The 21,573-nt window shown below is 44.6% G+C and overlaps 1 pseudogene; it reads right to left on the bottom strand.

The window, feature by feature from the left end:
• Positions 1-19,762, bottom strand: part of LOC119250820 (protein Shroom2-like) — a 36,338-nt pseudogene extending 16,576 nt beyond the window's left edge.
• Between the last annotated feature and the right edge of the window lie 1,811 nt (positions 19,763-21,573).

The raw sequence follows: 21,573 nt of genomic DNA, 5'->3' as shown, positions 1-21,573 counted from the left end.
AACAGAAATTAAAACTTAACATAAAATCATTTTAAATTAAAATAGATAATATTGGTGAAGTGATGGATAAATATGGTAAATGTTAGTGATGGCTGGGTCTGCCCTGGTGGCACAGGCAGTTGAGCACCATGCTGTGAAGCTATCCACAGCCTATGCAGTGCTGGTTCAATCCCAGCTGGCTGGTGAGGGTCCCACACGGCGCAGCAGACCTCTCTTATATCCCCACCGCTCCCCTCAGCAGTTGTATTTCATCAGTCTGCCTGTTCTGTTCCCTGCTCTGTCTCTGGTGTATCCTTTCTCCCTCCTGCGCTTCTGGCCTGTACCCCAGTTCTTGTGTAAAATGAATAAATAAGTCTTTAAAAAAAATAATAGGGATGACTGATAGAGGTATTCATACACACACACACCTATCCAGATCCAGACACAATAAATAAATCACACGTAATATATATTAAGTACATTTGTAATCCCTGAGGAAAAACTGATAGGATCACTTTCTTTAATAATGGTCTCTCATCATTGAATATATAGAATAATTTAAAATGCATTACTATATGTAAACACATTTATACACAAATATCAGATGGATTTACTAATGTGAATGATGTATGCCTTTGAAAGAACATTGAGTAAATATACATGTTGACCCCAGAGACACTTTATTCATGGACTTCTGAAAAATAAACTATTGTATTATCCTTATTTTTAAGTCTTTGGGCCTCCTCTGCATTCTGATTCTCAGAAATGGGGCGTCAAGGAATGTAAGAATGTATTTTTTGTGCCAGGCATGTGCATGCACATATGCAAGTGTCCTGAAGCTGAACCAAGTTTGCATTCCAACCAGGAATTTGAGGTTGCCCCTTCCAAGCATATTGGTGCCAAACACAGATGTTTTACACCAAGATAACACAGGAGGAGAGACATCAGCTTGACTCTTGTTTGGCTCATTTTCAAAACTTGCAAAACTTGTTTAGTTTGACAGGTCCTCCATCAACTGTCTAAAATGTGTCTTCCTCACATCCAGAGTCCTGACGTTTATTTGGTGCAGTCCTCTCTTCAGTTGTTCTGTGGGCTCTGCCTTGTTGTGGCATTTTTGTTGTGTTGAAATAACCCTTTAATTATACTGTCCCTCTCTGATGCATTTATGTTTTGAGTAACAGGCAGCAAAGCCCCCACCAGGACTATAGGAAAATCCATTTGTGTAAGTGAATTATTCTCTAATGCAAAGGTGCAGGTTGTAGAACAGAATGAAAACGTAAGGGATCCTTTGCTTATGTGAGATATGACCTAAAAGAGTAGAAAGCACAGCTGAAATGATGGAAATGGGTCTTTTAGGTGATTCATATCTCGTTATCCTGAACTTTATTGGAAAAAGAGAAATTTCAACAAATATAAAGAGAGGTGACATGTGATAAACAAAAATGAACTTTTTGTAAGATTTATTTATTTATGGATGCAAGAACAGGCCAAAGGTGTTGCGGGGGGAGGTGGTGGGACAATCCACCAGAGACAGTGTAGGGAAGAGAATAGTTAGACTGACTGATATACATGCTTGAGCAGGGCAGGTGGTGAGACAGGAGAGACTGCAACACCATAAGGTTATCTCCCAGACTGGGCATCAATCTTGTGCTGCAGTGTCTGCGGATAGCTTCATAGGTTGTGTGTTAACCCTTTGTGCCACCAGGGAGACCCAGCAATGATGAACATTTATGCACCTGGAAAATATTTAAAAATATCAACCTGATGCCACTCACAATATTGCTGAAAACAAGAAAACTCTTAGGCAACAGTGATGGAGCCACATTCAAGTTAGTAACTTGACAGAACCAGAAGTCAGTATGTTGAAAGTGGAGAAAAATCAAAAAACAAATTATTTTCATTTACTTTATTTTAAAAGATTTATTTATTTATACAAGAACCGGGGTATAGGCCAGATGTGCAGGAGGATGATAGGATTCACCAGAGACAGAGTAGGGAACAGAACAGGCAGACTGACTGAAACACACTGCTGAGTGGAGCAGCGGGTGAGTCAGCAAAGGTCTGTTGTGCCATACGGTTTGCTCCTGGGCTAGGGGGATCAAGCGGGCACTGCTGAGGCTGCAGATTGTTTCATAGCTCTGTGGTCAACTGCCTGAGCCACCAGGGAGGACCCCCCAAAAAACAGATGATTTTACAACTACATTTTGGTTAATTTAATAGACAATTCCGGGAGACTACATATAATATGCAAGTACTACCAATACTATCACCAGTGTTAACACATTACAGGGATGACAGCATGTGTAAAACAAGCCATCTCTGAGAAAAAGTTAAATTTGAAATCTAATAAAACTGTAATGTGAACCCCATATCTTTCACAACTGAAGCACCATCCTAGTATAGTTCCAAATGTTATTATTCTAAATATATATATATATTTGAAAAGAGGTTCTAGGGATGGGAAATGAAGGGTAAATAAATTGGTACATATCAAAGCCTGTGAGTCCCCACAATCAACTAAGAGGGAAATTTATAGACCAAAATACTTTGATGAGTAAAACATGGGAAACTTTTTTCAATAAGCCCACATTGAAGGGATGTGTGTGTTCATTCTCTGTCTTCTCCTGATGGGAACTTATGAGGATGGAAGAGAGTGACCAAGAACTGAAGGCCAAGTTGGCAAGAGGGAACCACCCACCCCTTCTTTCCCTGACCCCCCAGCAGTTGGAAAAATGGATCAGGCAGGAGGTCTCTGTCCTCCCCAAATTCACTTATTTACCACCACACAACTGGCAGGTCTGGAAGTTTGTCCAGGAAGCTGGGCATTTGCCGGGTGGGACCGAGTTTATCTTGCAAAGAGCTGAGTCCACCCAGGCGCATGGGAATAACCTGTGCTCAATGAACAGATGGACCATCCCCAGAAGCCACAAGGAGACCACGGGCCTGGGTGCCAGAGGGGAGGTATTTCTGCACCTCACTGTGTGTCTATAGACTGGGCCTGCCCCTGCACCTGGCAGATGCACATGCACAGGTATCCAGGCAGAGGAGACCCTGCCAGACCCTGCTTCCTTGAGAGGACCCCAGGGAAAGGTTGTTGTAAAAGCCATAATTTTGAAATTTAATGTGGCCAAGTTTACCTTAAACTCCAGAATTTTTTATTTTGGATGGGGTGCGGGTTATAGAAAAAGGGTATCTTGTTGGCTGAATTTTCTTCAAGATGTGCCAGAGAATGATGGAGGATAATCTTGAGTTTCTGGTAGGATTCCTTTGGGGGGCACTGGGGTGATTAATGTGACGTGAGTGAGGTGAGCTACTATTTACCAAGCATTTGTCTTCCCTGAGAAGCTTAACTTGTGAGCCAGACAACTGATATATTAATACATTTCAAAAATGTGAGGCATGACAAGAGAACATCAGAAGTTTTATATGACCATGGGATCACCAGCATTCAGGAACTGGCCAATATGGTGGCAAAGGCAAAAGGAGATCAACAGCATTGATTGGTTCTATTTGTGATTGTTAGTCTTGTTCATGGTGCATCAGACTGATGTTTATCTCAATGACTGTGTGTCTGTGCTTCTCTGCATTCCACAGCTCATTCTTCTTGCCCTCATCCAGGCCCTCCCTCAGGGGACATCCCCTTTTCCTATCCCCTTTATTCACTTCCACTTGGTCAATCCATTTCTGCTAGAAAAATTGCCTGTCATTTTGCACATTTAGAGAAGACTTGGAACCAATCTTCAGCAGTGTTCAATCCTGCAAGTTTGCTTAGGATTGGCTGGGCCAGGAGGGGAAAGTGTCAACAGGGCCCATATTGGTTCTGGAATAAGATCATCCAGGCCTCTGAGCCACACAACTGCTTATGATTTCACGAGCATCTTCCTTGGTGAAAAAAAAAAAAAATGATAACCCACGGTGGCCCACTTCACAGTGATGCTTCAATGCATATATTTTAGTTTCCTACATTGATATGTGTGTGTGTGTGTGTGTGTGTGTGTGTGTGTGTGTGCTTGAACAGGCACAGTTGGACACACACCTGCATACACATTAGTGAAGTTAATCCTAGGCCTCTCAGACTACGAAAGTAACAAAGTGCCAGGTCTTATTCCTGCTCTCTGGATGCTGGTAGATTAGCTGGCAGAGGGGGTTGGGCAGTTCTCCCAGAGAATGTCATGTGCAAAGGTACTGGGACAGCAAACTCCAGATTTAGGGGAACAGCAGTGGGATGGATTCCTGTATGTTTTGTGTTATTTTTCTTACTTAAATGAATATATAAAATGTACTCTAGAATATTACTATGTATTAATTTATTTATGGTGTTACGTTCCTCAAGGTAACAGTTTGCAATGTTTGTTTTAGTGGATATGATAGAGGACACTAGGGGCAAGAAATCAACCACACACACTGTACAGTTAGTTTATCAGCCACAGTCTGATGTGTTCATCCTCACCCACAATTGCAAGACTGCTTAGGTTCAGTGATTTATTTAACAAACAAGGGAAAATCAAAGAGTTAGAGAGGTCAAAAATGGCCATTTATTGAAGTTAATGGTGGCACAAGGGGTTAAGGTGCAACCTGTGGGGCCTCCCCTGGTAGCTCAACAGTTGAGTGCTGGCCTGCGAAGCTGCCTTCAAGCCTCTGCAGTGACAATTAGATCCCTGGCCACTGCTGAGGATCCCACATGACACAACAGACCTTGCCTGTCTCACCCGCTTCTCCCCTCAGCAGTGTATTTCGTCAGTCTGCCTGTTCTGTTCCCCGCTCTGGCTCCGGTGAGTCCTCTCACCCTCCTGATCCTGTGCTTCTGACTGTACCCAGTGCTTGTATAAATAAATAAATAAATCTTAAAAAAAATGATGTAACTCCTAAAGCTATCTGGAGCCAGCCACAGCAGCATGTGTCCAATTTCTGGCCAGGGAAGTTCAATCTCCCTCTCCTCACTCTCCCACATGGCACGCAGACCTCTCCTGCTGCCCGCTGCTCCCCTCAGCAGTGTACTTTGTCAGTCTGCCTGCTCTGCTCTCCGCTCTGGCTCTGGTGGGATCTCTCATCCCCCATACCTTTGGCCTGTTCCCCAGTCCTTGCACACATAAATTAATTAATCTTTTTAAAAAATGGGTATTTACCTCACTTGAAGCAACCTCTAGTATTTCAAAGTCCTAATCACAAATGCGCCAACTTCACACCACTGCTGACATGGAGCATGTGGCAACCAGACTATAGACCTAGATCCAACTCATACAGACAACAGAGACACAAATGGAGATGCTCTGGGAGCTGCTGAGATGCCCCAGCACAGCTCCAGACAAGCAACACTCAAAATAACAGCTGCAGCAGCCCAAGGACCTGACAAACGGCCTTACTCACATCTCAGCAAGGTAGCTGGCTCCAGGTTTTCACCTTTCCTGGCAGGGTGTAACAGCAGCAAAATGAAAGTTTCAGAGCTGGGGAATTTGCAAAGGATCCAGAGTTTTTGTCTCTAAGGTTGGCTGCTGGAGGCCTTTCCACATCCTTCTGAGGCTCACACCAGCCTCCTGGCAGATCATCATGGTGGGGGCAGAAATCGATGACCCCGGTATCATTGAAGGTCCAAAAACACTGAAACCAAAAGCTGAATCTGGGGATGCTGCTGCAGTCTCTTGTATTTCTTATCAGAGACTCCATCCCCAGCAATACGTTGTTCCAATTTCCCAGGGACTCCCCGTCCTCACCAGCACCCTCTGCAGGGGCCACCACCTGTAACAGACTTTGGGTTAAGCCCTGGTTACAGATCCATCCCCACAGGTGCTATTATCCAGACCCACCACCCATCCCTGGTCCCTCCTACCCACTGTGTCCTCACCCCTCCCCCTCTGGATACCTCAGTTCTGTGGTCAGCTTTCAAAGCTAGTTCCGATTTTGGATTTCTCTGTTTCCACTGTCTTCTCTATATAGTATTGTTCTTCCTTGTCCCCTTGGTCACTGGAGAGTGTCATTTACAATTTGCAATTACCCCAAGGTTTTCAGTATGATTTGGTCATAGTTTCTGTCTTTATTGCCTCCTTGTGGTCCAGCCACTGGGGCATGTCTGTCAAGTAAAGATGAAAGAGTGTTATGGGAAAAAGATAAAGGGAGATTAGGGGCCAGAAATGGTGGCTCTAAGAAAGCTGAGAAATAGGGTCATGCAAAGCAGCAGAAGTGAGGTCTTGGGGACCTCTAATGGCCACCAGGCCAGGATGTCATTTCAGTGAAACTTGACCTGGGCTATAAGGATACTTCTTTCAGCTTCCCAGTAAAACATAACATGGAAGGTACATTAGGCATCTGTCAGTGTGAAGAGTCAGAGGCAACAAATATATCCCACTTTATTGTGGAGAGGTGGGCTGGAGCTTGAATGTGTAGGGGTCATGCCATGCTGTTTTCCTGTTAGTCTGGGAAGGACACCTCTCTATGCCCCCTGGTTGGTTCCTCAATCAGTAGGGTAGCTGACACATCAGATAACTGATATCCTGCAGAAACCCCCATGCAAATGTGCTAATTCCTAATCTCACCCTTTAGTCTCCAGAACTTGTCATTGGCCACACCTGGCCTCAGCTGGCCACATCTGGCTGCACATGGCTAAGTATAGCTTCACCTGGCTGCACGTGGCCATACCTGACCCCACCTACCCATCACCATACACTCCATATTTCAGAGACACTGTGTTTCTCCACAGTCCTTTAAATTTTATCTCTTTTCTTTCATTCACAGTGGCCTCCCTTGGGTCCCCAAGTCCAGGATATAGGTCTATGAGTTTGCTCCCAGGACATTATCGCTGTGAGTGGGGGGTGAGGGGAGACGAGCTTCACACACATGGCCTCACATCACATGAGAGCCTATGGATTAAAATCCTGTGATTCTAACATCATTCTTTACACACTGCTGCCCCTACAGGCAGGAGTGCATCAGCTTCTCTGTGCCTCAGTTGCTTCATCTCTTTAGCTGCAATAATCCAATCCCCTTATTCACCGGGATGTTGAAGTACAGACCAGGTGATGCATGGAGAGAAGTGCATGCAGTATCTGATGCTGCATGAGCATGCATGGTCTCCAGGTATTTTAAGAACCCTCTGTATTTGAGGTAAGTTCATAAATGGGAATGTTGTCATCTCTGTTTGCAGTCAGAAACATGAAGAGGAGACTACTTTGTCAGAGATGGCTGGATGAGAAACTGATAGAATGAGGATGCCCCTGGGAGTTACACCCCAGCTGAACCCCCTCTTTGTGATCTCAGGAGGTGTGTCTGCTGCATTACACCCAAAGGAAAACCTCCTGCTTTCTGAGAAAACAGTAGATAACTTTTTCTTAAATCTTAGTTTTACAACAATTACAAGTAATACCACATGAACAAACCTTAATTCCTATTAAAATGATTTGGAACAATATAAATGGAACGGTGGGTGTTTGTTACCTTTATCTGTTTCTTCAACTCATCATCCATGTTCTAGATTCGAATGTGAATAGAAAATGTTCCCACATGGTACAGGTGGTTGTTTAGGAAACACTGACCCCACATTTGATGAGAAAATTGGTGAAGATCTTTCAGGCTGTGCATTTGGATGTCTACATCTACAATCACAACCGATGTGATGTATATTCTATAAATCCTTCCCTGAGAGAGCCAGTTCTTCCCAGTTGATTTTATTATTTCCTAGTGTTGATTCTGTTGCCAAGGGGAGACCTGGAAGAGATCCTTTGGTGTGTGAATGGTGTGGAACTTAGCCAGATTACAAAGCTGGTTCTTAGGATCCCCTCGACCTCTGACTACCTGACCCTGCCTCAGAAACTGACACATTTTTCACAACGTGGTGAAACCTCAGCAACTCTGGCCAGGAAGAGAGAGCAGACCATCTGATCACATGGAGGCAAGTCAGACACACAAAGCTCAGAGCCAGCCATCATTACCACTCCAGTGGTGCTGAGAGTGGTGTGAAGACCCAGAAGTAATCAAGGAAACTGTTGCCCCTGTACAAGTAGACTTTGTTTGAATCTTACTAGCAATGCATGAAATTGACCAACCCGTATTAAAGTTCCAATACTCAGTTAAAATAGATTTGTACCCTGTGTCCTTAATTTCTTCCTATTCAGACTGATTTTTTGCATATAGGCAGGCTGCTTGTTTTTGTGTGTTGATTTCATAACCTGGCATTTTACTGAACTGGTTTATTGTTTTAATAAGTTTTCTGGGCTCTCTATTTATATGATCATATCATCTGCCCAAAAATGCTATCTTTGCTTTTATCCTGTATGTCTTTCTCTTGTACAATGATTCTGGCTAGGACCTCCCGTATTATGTTGAAATTCAGTGGTGAGGCTGGTATCCTTGTCTTGTTCCTGATCTTAATGGGAAGGTGTTTCGGCTTTCCCCACTGAATATGTTAGCTGTGCATTTGTCTTATGTGATTTTTATTGTGTTACAGTATTTTCCTTCTATGCCATATATTTCCAGGGCCTTCATTGCAAATGGATGCTAAACTTTATCAAGTGCTCTCTCAGCACCTATTTATATGATCATATGGTTGCTAGATTTCTTTTTTTGTGGATGTTTGGGATCAAATTAAATGATTTTCTTTTTTATATTTTTAAAGATTTATTTATTTATGCATACAAGAACAGGGGTGTAGGCCAGAGGTGTGGAAATGAGAATATTCACCAGAGACAGAATATGGAACAGAACAGGTGGATTGACTGAAATACACTGCTGAGGAGAGAAGCGGGCAAGACAGGAGAAGTCTGCTATGCCATGTGTGTCACCTCCCTGCCCAGGCATCGGGCTCATGTTGCAGTGGCTGCAAATAGCTTCATAGTGCTGTGTCTTAACCCTTTTTGCCACCAGAAAGGCCCCGTATTAATTGGTGTTCAGATGTTAAGATCTGAAACTCATGTGCCCCTGGAATAAATTCTAATTGGCTGAGGTCAGTAATCCTTTTGACGCATGTTGAATTAAATTGCTAATACTTTATTTTAAGATTTATTGCTTAATGCGTACAAGAACTGGGTTTATGAGACAGAGGTGTGAGGCATGAGAGGATTCACCAGAGACTGGGGAATAGAACAGGCAGACTGACTGAAATACACTGCTGAGATGAGCAGCAGGTGAGCAGGAGAGGTCTGCTGTGCAACTTGGTTTTCTACCTGGCTGTCTGGGGTTCGAACTCCTGCAGCAGTGGCTGGTGATAGCTTGATAGCACTGTCTCACCCCTGCGCCACCAGGGAGGGCCTATATTTGCTAATACTTTATTGAGTATTTTTGCCTCTTTTGGAGACAGGCCTATAGTTCTCTTTTTTGTGTGTTGTCTTTGGTTTTGGTGTTGACTTTGTTAAATATATTTGGCAGCATCCCTTCTTTCTCAATATTCTGAAAGTGTTTTTGAAAGATAAGCACTAGTTTGGTTGGACTCATTTATGAATCCATCAGGCCCTGGGTTTTTTTTTAAGATTTATTTATTTATTTATACAAGCACTGGGAACAGTCAGAAGTGCAGGAGGGTGAGAGAATTCACCAGAGCCAGAGCGGGGAGCAGAACAGGCAGACTGACAAAATGCACTGCTGAAGGGGGCAGTGGCCACAGCAGGAGAGGTCTGTGCGCCATGTGGGATCCTTGCTGATGCCCGGGGATCGAATTGGTACTTCAGAGGCTGTGGACAGCTTCGCAGCCCAGCACTCAACCGCTCACTACAAGGGGAGGCCCTGGGCTTTGGTTTTTGTGGAGGGTTTTGATTACTGTTGAATTTCACACCTTGCAATTGGTGAGTTGAGGTTTCTATTTGTTCTTTGTTCCATGTCGGGTGATCTTATAGTTCAAAAAATGTGTCCTTGTCATCTAGATTGTTGAACTTGTTTCTATATAAATATTCATAGTAGTCCCTGATGGTAGCTCAATTTTTAGTAGTTTGAGGAACCTCCAAACACCTTTCCATAGTAGTCGGACCAGTTTGGAGTCCCAACAGCAGTGTAGGATGTGCCTTTTCTTCTTACACATCCTTGCCAACATTTGCTGTTGTGTGTTTTTTAATGTCTGTCATTCTCACTGTTGTAAGGTGGCATCTCATTGTGCTTTTGAGTTGCATTTTCCTGTCTACAAGTTATGTTCAATACTTTTTATATATTCTTGTTGGCCGTTTGCATTTCCTCTTTGGAAAAGTGTCATTTTACCTCTTCTGCCACCTTTTTTTTTTCCTTTGATTGTACTGTTTACTTGTTTTTTTTTTTTCTATTTTTGAGATCCTGTGAGATCTTTATGATCAGTCTGTTCTCAGTTTTATGAGTAAAAACATTTTCTCTGAATCTGCAGTGCTTCTCTTTGTTTTGGTTAATGTTTCCTTTGCCATACACAAGATTTTTATTTTGATAAAATCCTGTCTGTTTATCTTTTTCTTCACTTTCTTTGCTTTGGGGGATGAGTCTTCAAAATGTTACAGAGATGAATGCCATGCAGTGTTTTACCAATGTTTTCAACTACATATTTTGGATTCAGGTCTTATGGTCAATATTCTCTATCCATTTTGAGTTGATTTTTGTGTATGGTGTGAGGTAGTATTCTAATTTTGTTCTTTTGCATGTGGTTGTCCAATTTTGCCAGCACCATTTATTGAACAAATTGTCCTTGTTCCTTGATAAAGTCTTTGATCCTTTGTCAAAGATTAGTTGTTCATATATGTGGCTTTACTTGTGGGTTTTATATTTGATTCCATTGGTCTGTGTTTTTGTTTTTGTTCAAGTCCCATACTGTTTTAATTTTGATGGCTTTGTGGTAGAGATGGAAATCTGCAGTGGAGTGTGATACTTCAATCCTAGTTCTTTTTAGTCAGGGTAGCTTTGACTATTCGAATTTTTGTGTGGGCCATATGCATTTCATCAATATCTGTTCTATTTGTTGAAGGCCATCATTGTATCTAGGAAGGCTACTGGGTTTTCTGTGTTGATTTTGTTTCTTGGTACTTTACTAAATAGTTGTTTGTTTTGATTACTTTTTACATGGAATTTTTAGGGCTCTTGATCTATATTATCATACTATCTGCAAATAGTGATAGCTTTACTTCTTCTTTCCCTGTTTGAATTCGTTGTATGTCTTTCTCTTCTCTTATTGTTCTGGCTAGGACTACTAGTCTCATAGTGAAAATCAGCAGCCAGAGTGGACATCCTTGTTTGTTCCTGATCTTAAAGGAAGGCTTTCAGCGTTTCACCATTGAGAATAATATTGGCTGAGGGTTTGTCATAGATGGCTTTCATCATATTAAATTTTGTTCCTTCTATCCCAAGAGTTTTGAGCACCTTCATCAATAACAGAGGTTGAATTTTGTGAAATGATTTCTCAGCATCTATTGATATAATCATATGGTTGGTTTTTATTTTTCTTTTTATTGATGTGTTGGATTACATTAATTGATATTTGGATGTTAAGCCATCATTGTGCCACTATTAAATCCCATGCAGTCGTGGTGTATTATCCTTTTGATGGATTGTTGTGTTCTGTTAGCACGGATTTCATTGAGGATTTTTGCACCTGTGTTCTTTAGGGAGTTTAACCCATAGTGTTCTTTTTTTTGTGTTGTGTCTTTTCACTTTATGTATTAGTGTAATTAATTTTAGGTACAAAAAACATATTTGATAGCATCCCTTCTTTCTCTGTTGAACTTTTTTGCATATAAATGTTCGTAGGAATTTCTAATTATTATTTGATTTCTTTCGTGTGTGTTCTAAATTCTCTTTGTTTATGATATTTTTTATTTGTGTATTCTCACATTTTTTTTTCTTTGTGAGCTTGGCTAGAAATTCGTCTATTTTGTTAATTTAGTCAAAGAAACAAACTTTGGTTTTGTTATCTTTTGGATGTTTTTTTAATATCTATTTAATTTAGTTTTGCTTTGATTTTTATCATTGCCTTTTTTCTATTGGCTTTTGTTTTTATTGTTGTTGCTATTGTTCTTTTTCTTATCTTTGAGATGGTAGATTAGTTTGCTTCTTTGTATTCTTCCTTGTTTCTTGATGAAATCTGGGATTTTTTTGATAGTTTTATTTATTTATGCATACAAGAACTGGTGTGTAGGCCAGAGGTGTGGGTGTGAGAAATTCACCAGCTATAGAGTGCAGAGCAGAAGAGGTAGATGGACTGAAATACACTGCTGAGGGGAGCAGCATGGAGACAGGAGAGGTCTGCTGTACAGAGTGTGTTATCTCCCTTGCTGGGGATCAAAATCATAATGCAGTGGCTGGCAGCAGCTTGATAGAGCTGTTTGCCTTTTAGCCCTGCAGCATGAGGGAGGCCTGATGAGAGCCTGTATAGCTATATCCTTTGCTCTGATTATTGATTAACTTGACCCCGTATACTCTGGAATGTTTTGTCTTCATCGTCATTCATCTCAACATATGTTTTCATGCCTTCTTTGATCTCCTCTTTAATCTGAATTTCTTCTAGTAGTGTGAGTTTCAAACTCCATTGAGTGGGAGGGTTCCTTACTTTCTTTTCATGGTTTATTTCACGTGTGATGCTATTATGATCAGAGGAGAGAGTTGGTATGATTTTCATCCTAATGTATCTGTGAATGTTTGTCTTTTGGTCCAATATGTGATCAATCCTGGACAAAAACCCATGCACACTTGAGAAAAATGTGCACTCATTATTTGGGGCAGTGCAGTTTCCCACAGATGTCTGTGAACCCCATGAGGGCTCGTTCTTTATTTAGAGCTCTAGTGTCCTTATTTTGTTTGTTTTTTTAATCATGTTCATCCAGTCCGTTGATGAGATCGCAATGTTGAAGTTGCATACTATCTATGTATTTTCTCTAATGTTGCTTTTCAGAAATGATAATAATTGTCTGATATATTTGGACTTCCTCCATTTTGGGAGTTTGTTTTAATGAGTGTTACATCTCTCTGATTTATGGTACATAAATCATAGTCATAACATATGACCAACATTTTACCTTTTTTTAGTTTGAATTCTGTTTCATCCGATAGAAAAATAGCTGCCCTTGCGTTCTTTTCTGCTACACTCGCTTTATTTCCAACATTTTACTTTCAGTCTGTGATTATCTGTTGTAGTTAAATGTGTTTGCTGGAGATGCTGTTTTTTTAAAGGTTTATTTATTTATGCATACAAGAACTGGGGTATACACTAGAGGTGTAGGGGCAGTGAGAGGATTCACCAGAGACAGACGTGGTAACAGAAAATATACACTGACTGAAATGAACTGCTGAGGGGACCAGCTGTGAGTCAGGAGAGGTCAGCTGTGTCGTGTGGGTATCTCCCTGGGCGGGGATCAAACTTGTGCCACAGTGGCCTAGGACAGCCTCTTAGGTTGTGTCTTAGCCACTTGTGCCCCCACGAGGCCCTAGATTTTGTATTTCAATCCAGCATGATACTCGTGTCTATTGTCATCTCCTTCTTCATGCTTGTGATGTTGTCCTTAATTATCTCCTTGAATAGTTTTCATTTCATTTTTCTCTTTGCTCATCTTCTGGGACTCCTGTAACTCTTACTTATATGGCCTTTCCTCGTGGTCTCAGACATTTCTCTTAGTGAGAAATCTCTTTCCTCAGTCTTTTTTCTTTCCACTTCTCTTTCTTTTCCTTTTTCCTTTGTAGTCCTCTTTCCTTTCCATTCTTCCATTCGACCCATTCTGTTTTCATTACTTTTCCTGGAGTTTTTTTTTTTTTTTCTCCATTACTCTTTTCAATACTCTGCATTTCCTTCTTTAAAGACTCAGTTTCATTTTTCAGTTCATAATTATAGCTCTTATTTCATTATTTTCCTTTCATCATCTATTTTTTTTAATCACAGGGATTCTGAATCCTCTATCTGGCACGTGGAGACATTCTGCCACGTCATTGGTCCTTGAGTTCTGGGGTTGATTTTCTTTTAGTGGCGTGTCCTCACCAAGAGGAAAGGGTCAGTGGTTTTTCTGCCCTCCCACCATCAGGATTGCCCTGCCTGATGGGGCAGCCTCAGTTGTTACATTGTTGTAAACTGCCTTGTTTACTCTGTGGGCCATGAGAGGGTATTGAGAAACGTCACCAAGAGAAGCAGAAGCAGGAGAGATGAAGGAGAAAGAAGGGGCAAAAGTGGCCTGAGAACCCCAGAGTGAAGACTTGCCTGCCCCCCAACCCCTGCCTGCCGTGTATCTGGTTGCTGCCCTATACGTAACAGCTCAGTAAAAGCCTGAGAAAGCCACCGAGGTCACCACGACTCTCCCCTACCCATCTGCTGGATCAGATAACCTGCTCAGTGCCCATCCTGCCCCTACACTTGATTATTTGTATTTTTCCTTGTCCCACTTTTTTGCTTCCTTATTTCATCTATGAGCTTGTTTATTGCCCGGAAGGCACAGAGCTGGTTCCCTCTGAAACTGAGCAGACCAGACAGGCAAAGGAGAGGCCTGGAGGCCTCCCTGACTTTCTCAGGCTTTTATTGAGCTTTTACATACATTGCAGCAGCCTGGTACATGGCAGGTGGAGGTGCCAGGGGGCCAGAAGGCCAGTAAGCCTCCAAGCCCCCAGCAAATCTTCACTCCTCTGGGTTTACTGGAGACCTCTTATTCTCTTGGAGAATATAAAATACTGCAGGCATGGCCCCCAGAAGTAAATAACACAACTTAATATAACAATGTAATAAAATGCAGATGCTCCCCCCCATCAGGCCTTGCAATCCAAATGGCAGGAGGACAGAAAAGCATGAAAATCATTTACCCTACAACTGGCCCTGTGCCACTGGTACTGGCGGGCATCTCTTTGGTGGGCCTCTACTGGGGTGCCAGGGTATGGTGTCCAGACCAAGGTCAGCACAGTAACATCAGACTTCACAAGGATAGTAATGCTGGGGATAGATAGATGGACACTATTTATGAAGAACACCAAGTCTCTGCAAGCTATTGGTCTCTTCCCCTACATGCCTATCTTAACCATAGTTTCAGTGATCTGCCCCAATCTTTGTTCGGGTCAAGGAGGGAGGCACAAGGTAGCTGGGGATGGGCTGATGGACAATATTCCTGAAGAACACCGAGTCTCTGCATGCTGCAGATCTCTTCCCCTAAATGCCCATCTTAAACTTAGTTTTGGTGGCCTGCCCCAGCCTTTGCTGGGTTTGGAAAGCGGGCACAAGGTTGCCGCCCTCCAACAGCCAAACAGGCAGGCTCGAGTTTTCCTCCTCATCTTTGTTGCAGGCACCTCCGTCTACCTTTACCAGTTCCAGAAAGGGGATTGTGGGGCTACAGTGTGATTCTGTAATTTATCTGATATCAATTTTAACCAGTGCAGGACCAAAACACAAGTGCAGCTTCTTGACATGCCTCTCTGCCCCATGAGCATTCTCCACATCCCCTTCTGTCTCTGTCTGTCTTCCATCTTCTGCAGACACCTCTTTCAGTTTTTCCCCGTATTTATTTTTATTCAAATTTTAGCCTGAGTTTTCTTCACTGTTTTTTTCCACTTTAATGAAATGCTGTTGTTTTACCTCATTGTGAATATTTTCTCAATATAGGATTTATCCACTTAGGTGAGGATTCATAGCTCTCCACCAGCAAAGCACCCACAGTCCTCCAACACAGTGGATTGTGACCTTCCATTTAAACCTCTTCAGTTCCCTCCCTTTCACCTCTCCCATCTTCGATATCTCAGATCTATGGTCAGTTTAAAATTCATCTTTGATTGACTGTTCCACATACAAGTGAGACCATTACCTTTCTCCTTTGGTCTTATTGCATTCAGAATAATCCTTTCCAACTCATCCATGTTGCTGCAAACGGCATGAGTTCATCTTTTTGGCCACTAATGAGTATGTAATCATATATATATATATATATATATATATATATATATAATGGGCCACATCTTTTTGAAATTTTAAAATGATTTTGGCTATTCAGTTTGTCTCCATATCTAGGTTATTGCAAGTAGTGCTGAAATAAACATAGGAACACAAGTGTGAACACAGAATTATCACTTCTGTGTTCCTTGGGTAACTATGTAGGTATGGGAATTGCTGGATCATAGGACAAGTATCATTTTTATTCTTTGAGATTCTCCCTATTGGTTTCTGTAAGGACTGAAACTATCAACATTTCGACTGAAGGTTTAAGTGTGGTCATTTTTCTCCATAAACTTGCCAGCTCTTCTAAATTTGTGTTTATTGGGGCCTCTGTGGTGACACAAGGTTTAAGATGCAACCTATGAAGCTATGTGCAGCCATTGCAGCATGAGTTTGATTACCTGACAGCCAGAGAGCAACCCACATGGCCCAGCAGACCTCTCTTCACTCGCCCGCTGCTCCCCTCAGCAGTGTACTTTGGTCAGTCTGCCTATTCTTTTCCTCACTCTGTCTCTGGTGAATCTTCTCACCTCCCGAGCCTCTGGCCAGTACCCCAGCTCTTGTATGCATAAATAAATAAATCTTTTAAAAATAAAATTTTATTTATTTATTTATTCATTTATGTAAGATGTGAGATGAAATCTCATTGTGGTATTGATTTGAATTTCCCTGATGATATGTGCCCATTTAATTCTTCTGTTCATTTTTTGATGGGGTTGTTTGTATGCTTCTTGCTGAGTTTTATGAGTTTTTCATAGATATTCACCAGCAGTCCCTTGTCAGATGTTAGGTGTGAAAATATTTTCTCCAGTTCATTAGGTGTCTCTTCATTATGGTTACTGTCTCCTGTGCTGCAGAGCACCTTCTCAGTTTGGTCTAGTCCCCATTGTTTATAGTATCCTTTGATTTCCTTGCTGCTAAGAAAGATATTTCTGATGTGTCATGAGTATTTTGCCTATGTTTTTTTCTTTGTATTTCATGCTTTCTGGTCTTTTTTTTTTAATTTTTTTTTTTATAGAGGCATGTTTTTGTTTTTTTTTTATTTGTTTGTTTGTTTGTTTTGTTTGTTTGTACGTACATGCACTGGGTACAGTCAGAAGCGCGGGAGGGTGAAAGAATTCACCAGAGCCAGAGCGGGGAGCAGAGCAGGCAGAAGGACCAAAGAACACTGCTGAGGGGAGCAGCGGGCGGCAGGAGAGGTCTGCGCGCCATGTGGGACCCTCCTCCGGTGGCCGGGGAGCAGCCAGGGATCGAACCGGCACCGCAGAGGCTGCGGGCAGCTTCGCAACCCAGCGCTCAACCGCTGTGCCACCGGGGAGGCCCATGCTTTCTGGTCTTATCCCATGTCTTTTAACAATTTTGAATTGATTTATATACATGGAATTAGATGGTGGTTTAGTTTGTTGTTTTTTTTTAAGATTTATTTATTTATTTATACAAGAATTGGGGTACAGGTCAGAGGCATGGGGGCAGTGAGACAATTTTCCATAGACAGAGTAGGGAACAGAACAGGCAGACTGACTGAAATACACTGCTGAGGGGAGCAATGGTCAAGATAGTAGAGGTTTGCTTCACCACTGGTGTTGCTCCCTGGCTGGCCAGGATCAAATTCATGCTGCAGAGGCTGCAGATTGCTTCATAGTGCGGTGCTTAACCCCTTGTGCCACCAGGGAGGCCCCTATACCTGTTACTAACAGAAAAGATGATCCTTTGAAAGATCGTTATGTACAAAGACCCCCATTAGCAGATGTTTGCTGGTCTCTGATGTAGCATGTGGCCTGCGGTGGATGCCAGGGCCCTCTGACAGACACTTGGATCAAGAGGTCTGTCTCTCCACAGGAGGGGTGCTATTCACCAGGAGGGCAAGAAGGTATGTTGCCAGCACAGGCCAAAATCCAGGACCCAGGGAGTCATTTGCACTGGCCAGGTCAGAAGGCCAAAGAAAAATGTGGACTTTGAATCAGGCATGTTTCAAGATGGGAAGACACTGAGGAAAGCCAGTGGACACTAGTGAATGCAAGCTTCTGAGGTCTTGGAGAGGGAGAGGGTCTATAGTGGGAGGGGCAATTCCCCAAGCTTCTGGCATCAGTAAAGGGAGACAGTGAACAGGCCCCAACACTTCTCAAGGTTGATTTCAGGCACCTGAGAATTTTAATTTCTGTTGTCATGGCCTGGCTGTCCTGGGCTTTGGGGTGTGGCACAGCACCCTGGCCCTCACCCCCTGGATGTCGGGTGTGACTCTGCCATTGTGACAACCAAGCTGTGCAGGTCTGGACCCCGGTCTCTAGGGGAGACAGGTCCCAGGCTGACAATTGCCACCTGCTGGAGAAGCAGGTGTGGGTGTCTCCCTCAAACACCTTGGTCTCCCACCAAGAAAGAGCAGGTAGCCCTGTCAAGACTGTCAAGCCTTGAGGTCCACACCCCCATTAGAGGCCTGTCTGCCTCAGTTTCCCTTAAGGAGGGTCAGGCAGGCAGCAGAGTTAAGCAAAGGGTTGGGAGCACTTAGGACTGCATGCCCTGGCCTGCTGCCACCCAGCCCCAAAACCACCAGGGGCTACAGGGGACAGAACTGCGGCACAGGGACAAGCCCTTCTCCTCTGGGTCCGAGGAGAGGGGACTTTGGGGACCAGTTTCCTCCGCTGCTGAGCTACCTCCAAGACGTGCACGTCTGTGGGGAAGATGCTGTCGATCAGGTCCATGGCGGTCCACATCTTCACGCGGGGGTCCAGGATGTAGGCCAGGGACTTGTCCTTGCCCATGACCTCCCAGGCCAGCTCCTTGACTTCAGGTCCTCGGCCATGCGCTCCTTGGCCTTCACATTGCTCAGCATGGCAGGGGAGGTGTGGCTGTCCTGGCCAGAGGCACAGGCTGGGCACCCTGGAATCTATACACATAGAAGTTGGAGTAGGACTGCTCCAATGTGTGCAGAGTCCTGAGCTGCTCCTCCTCCAGCCTGATGGGCAGCACAGGTGGCTCTGCAGCGCACCAGGCCCTGTAGGCTCGCCTTCTCCGGTGGGTTCTCTGTGTGCACGATCTTGATGGGTACCATCTTCACCGTGGTGGTGTTGTCTGTCACCCACTTGACCAGGAAAGTGGAGCCATCAGTCAGCCAAGGCCCTCCCAGTGGTCTCATGCTGTGGCTAAAGGTGGTGCTGATGACAAAGAGCAGTGGCTTGGGGAAAACTCCTGCCTGGCCTGGCTGCAGGAGTGTCAGCCAGAAAGGGACACTCCCTGGCAGCATGGACACCCATTACCCCTTGTGAAAGTCTAATCCCGAGCTCACTAGAGGTTCAGTGATCCAGGAGGCTACAGGTTTGCCCCAGGACCAGCTTAAAATTCCTAACTCTGGAGGTCAAGCCAGGGGCCATTCAGGCACAGCCCTACCACACCCCACCTCCAGAGATGCACAGGATGGAAGAGATGCAGCCCCCACCAGCAGGGACAGTACCTTGGTAGAATTCTCACCCTGGATGAGCAGGGTGGCAAGCTACGGAGAAGGGGAGCAGGAGGTCTTCATGGCCGCCTTGTGGCCAAAGGGTGCAGGGCTTCCAGGCAGGCTACACAAGAGTGTACATGCTCGCCAGCTGCCCCAGGGCATCTGTGGGTGCGCCTCTGACCCACTGGTTCGCTGAGGAGCAGTGGCTATGTGACAGAGACAGGCGGTCCAGCCACAAGTCCAGGGCCAATGGGGAAGGTGCGGACATGGGTCTGCCCAGTGTGGCCAGGTGAACTGACACAGGTGCACTATTTGGATTCCTAAATGGCCTAGGCTTCCATCCTAATGGTGGGGGAATCTGTGGGGCCAACCTCTTGGTGAGTGGTAGCAGCACTTATTGGTGCATGCAGTGAATCTGTGGGCATAAACTCCTCTGTGAAGAAAGCCACCGGCTCCACTACCACCACTGTCCCTGGCTCATGCTGTGGCTTCGGGGACCAGGTGGCTTCAGAGGCCTGACACATGGGCCATGGGCACCCCATGCTCCTGGAGTGTCTCCATTGCACATGTCTGCAGTTCTAGAGGAAGAAGTTATGCAGAAGAGCAAGTACTCATGGGACACTCCAACCACAGCTGTACCCACACCCTGAGCACCAAAATCATCAGGGTTCCAGGCATGTTCCCCACACTGACCCTACCACTGCCAGGCACCACATCCAGACCCGCACTGCACAACAACAGACCACAGAGGCAGTCCTAGACAGTCCGTGGGTGGGACACATGGAACACACACCCCGCGCTCACACAGACTGCATTTCCAGGCAAGAACAGCATCTACCACTTGGCTTTCTTTGGGAAATGTGTGCACAGGATGAATTAAGAGGGGCCATAAATCAATGTATTAGTAAAACCTACATGCCCATACATACATGAACTTGACCACGGGTCCCCGGGGCCAGAGGGAAAACATGGGCAGACAACGAGCAAGCTCACAAACTGCACCGCCATCCACCCTCTGAAATGCCCTTTGATGTCTCATTTTTTTTTAAGATTTATGCATACAAGAACTGGGGTACAGGTCAGACATATGGGGGGTGAGAAGTCTCACCAGAGACAGTGTGGGGAGCAAAACAGGCAGACTAACTCAAATACTCTGAGAGGGGAGAAGTGGCTGAGAAAGGAGAGGTCTGCTGCAGCGTGTGCGTAGCTCCCTGATCGGAGATTGAACTCCTGCTCCAGTGGCTGCCAATAACCGACAGGAAGTAGGCGAGGGTATCAGACGTTCAAATCTGAGCTGTCCTCAAACTGGCAAGATTGAAAGCCAGCCAAGCTGGGCAGGGAAGGGCAAGGCATGGCTCACTGTCTGATGGGCATCTCCTTCCGGATATCAGGCCCTTGCTGGGATCTCACTTTACCTCACCTCCTGTCCCTGATCCCTGCCCACCATTCCCTGCCCACCAGCTATGGGTGACAAAAGGTACTCTGAAGCTTTGATCCTAGGCTAGGTAACTCCCTCTACACAAGAATATAATCTTCAGAGAAAAATGGTAAGATTGAGTGTCCCTGGGTGCCAGGCCTGATGGTCTCTCCAATCTCGGGCCAGCATTTGGCCTGGAAGCCACATCTGCTGAGCCAGTAGAGAAGGCCACAGTGAGTAGTGGGGTCGCCTGCAGACACATGACCGTCCTGTGAGGCTGGGTCATGTGCTAACAGTGCTGGCTGGCATCTAAGAGGTGGCATCTCAGGGGAGAAATGCCCTTGAACTCAGGGCAAAGGTCACCCATGAGAGGAGGATGTCCAGCCAAACAACAGGCAAAGTAGGAAGGCAGCCCTCCCCAAACATTCTCTCCACTTGCCAGCACAGTGGTCCAGGGGCCATCTTGGGAGGAAAGCCAAGTCATCCCCCGCTCCTCACTGGCCCTTTGGCATGTTTGGGGAACAGAGTGTTTTCATTTGCCGCCCCACGCTAACCCTAGGAACAATAGCTGCCCTGTCCCGAGGAGCCCTGAAGCCTGGCACTCTCCTGGCGGCCCATGGAGGAATCATCAGGTGGCAGTCATCAGACAAGGGAGTCTCTCCTGAAACTTAGGCTTTGCTCTGCCCAGCAATTTTCCCCAAAACCAGCTTATCTAGAGTTTCTCAAAACATCTTCTGCAGTTTGCTGGCAGGTGTAGGGGCACAGGTGTGCTGGGTGCAGCGAGGGGTGGATGGGTGCAGAGAAGAGGGAACATGGGCTATTTTCTTGAGGATCTGCCCACTCCACATCATTTACATCCCTGGACCATGTGTCTGGGACCCAATGTTCCAACAGTGTCCTGACACCCAGATGGTGCCA

The sequence above is a fragment of the Talpa occidentalis genome, unplaced genomic scaffold (genome assembly GCF_014898055.3).
Source record: "Talpa occidentalis isolate TD23 unplaced genomic scaffold, MPIMG_talOcc4v2.1 talOcc4.18, whole genome shotgun sequence".
Classification (NCBI taxonomy): Eukaryota; Metazoa; Chordata; class Mammalia; order Eulipotyphla; family Talpidae; genus Talpa; species Talpa occidentalis.
This window is presented reverse-complemented; position numbering and strand designations above follow the sequence as displayed.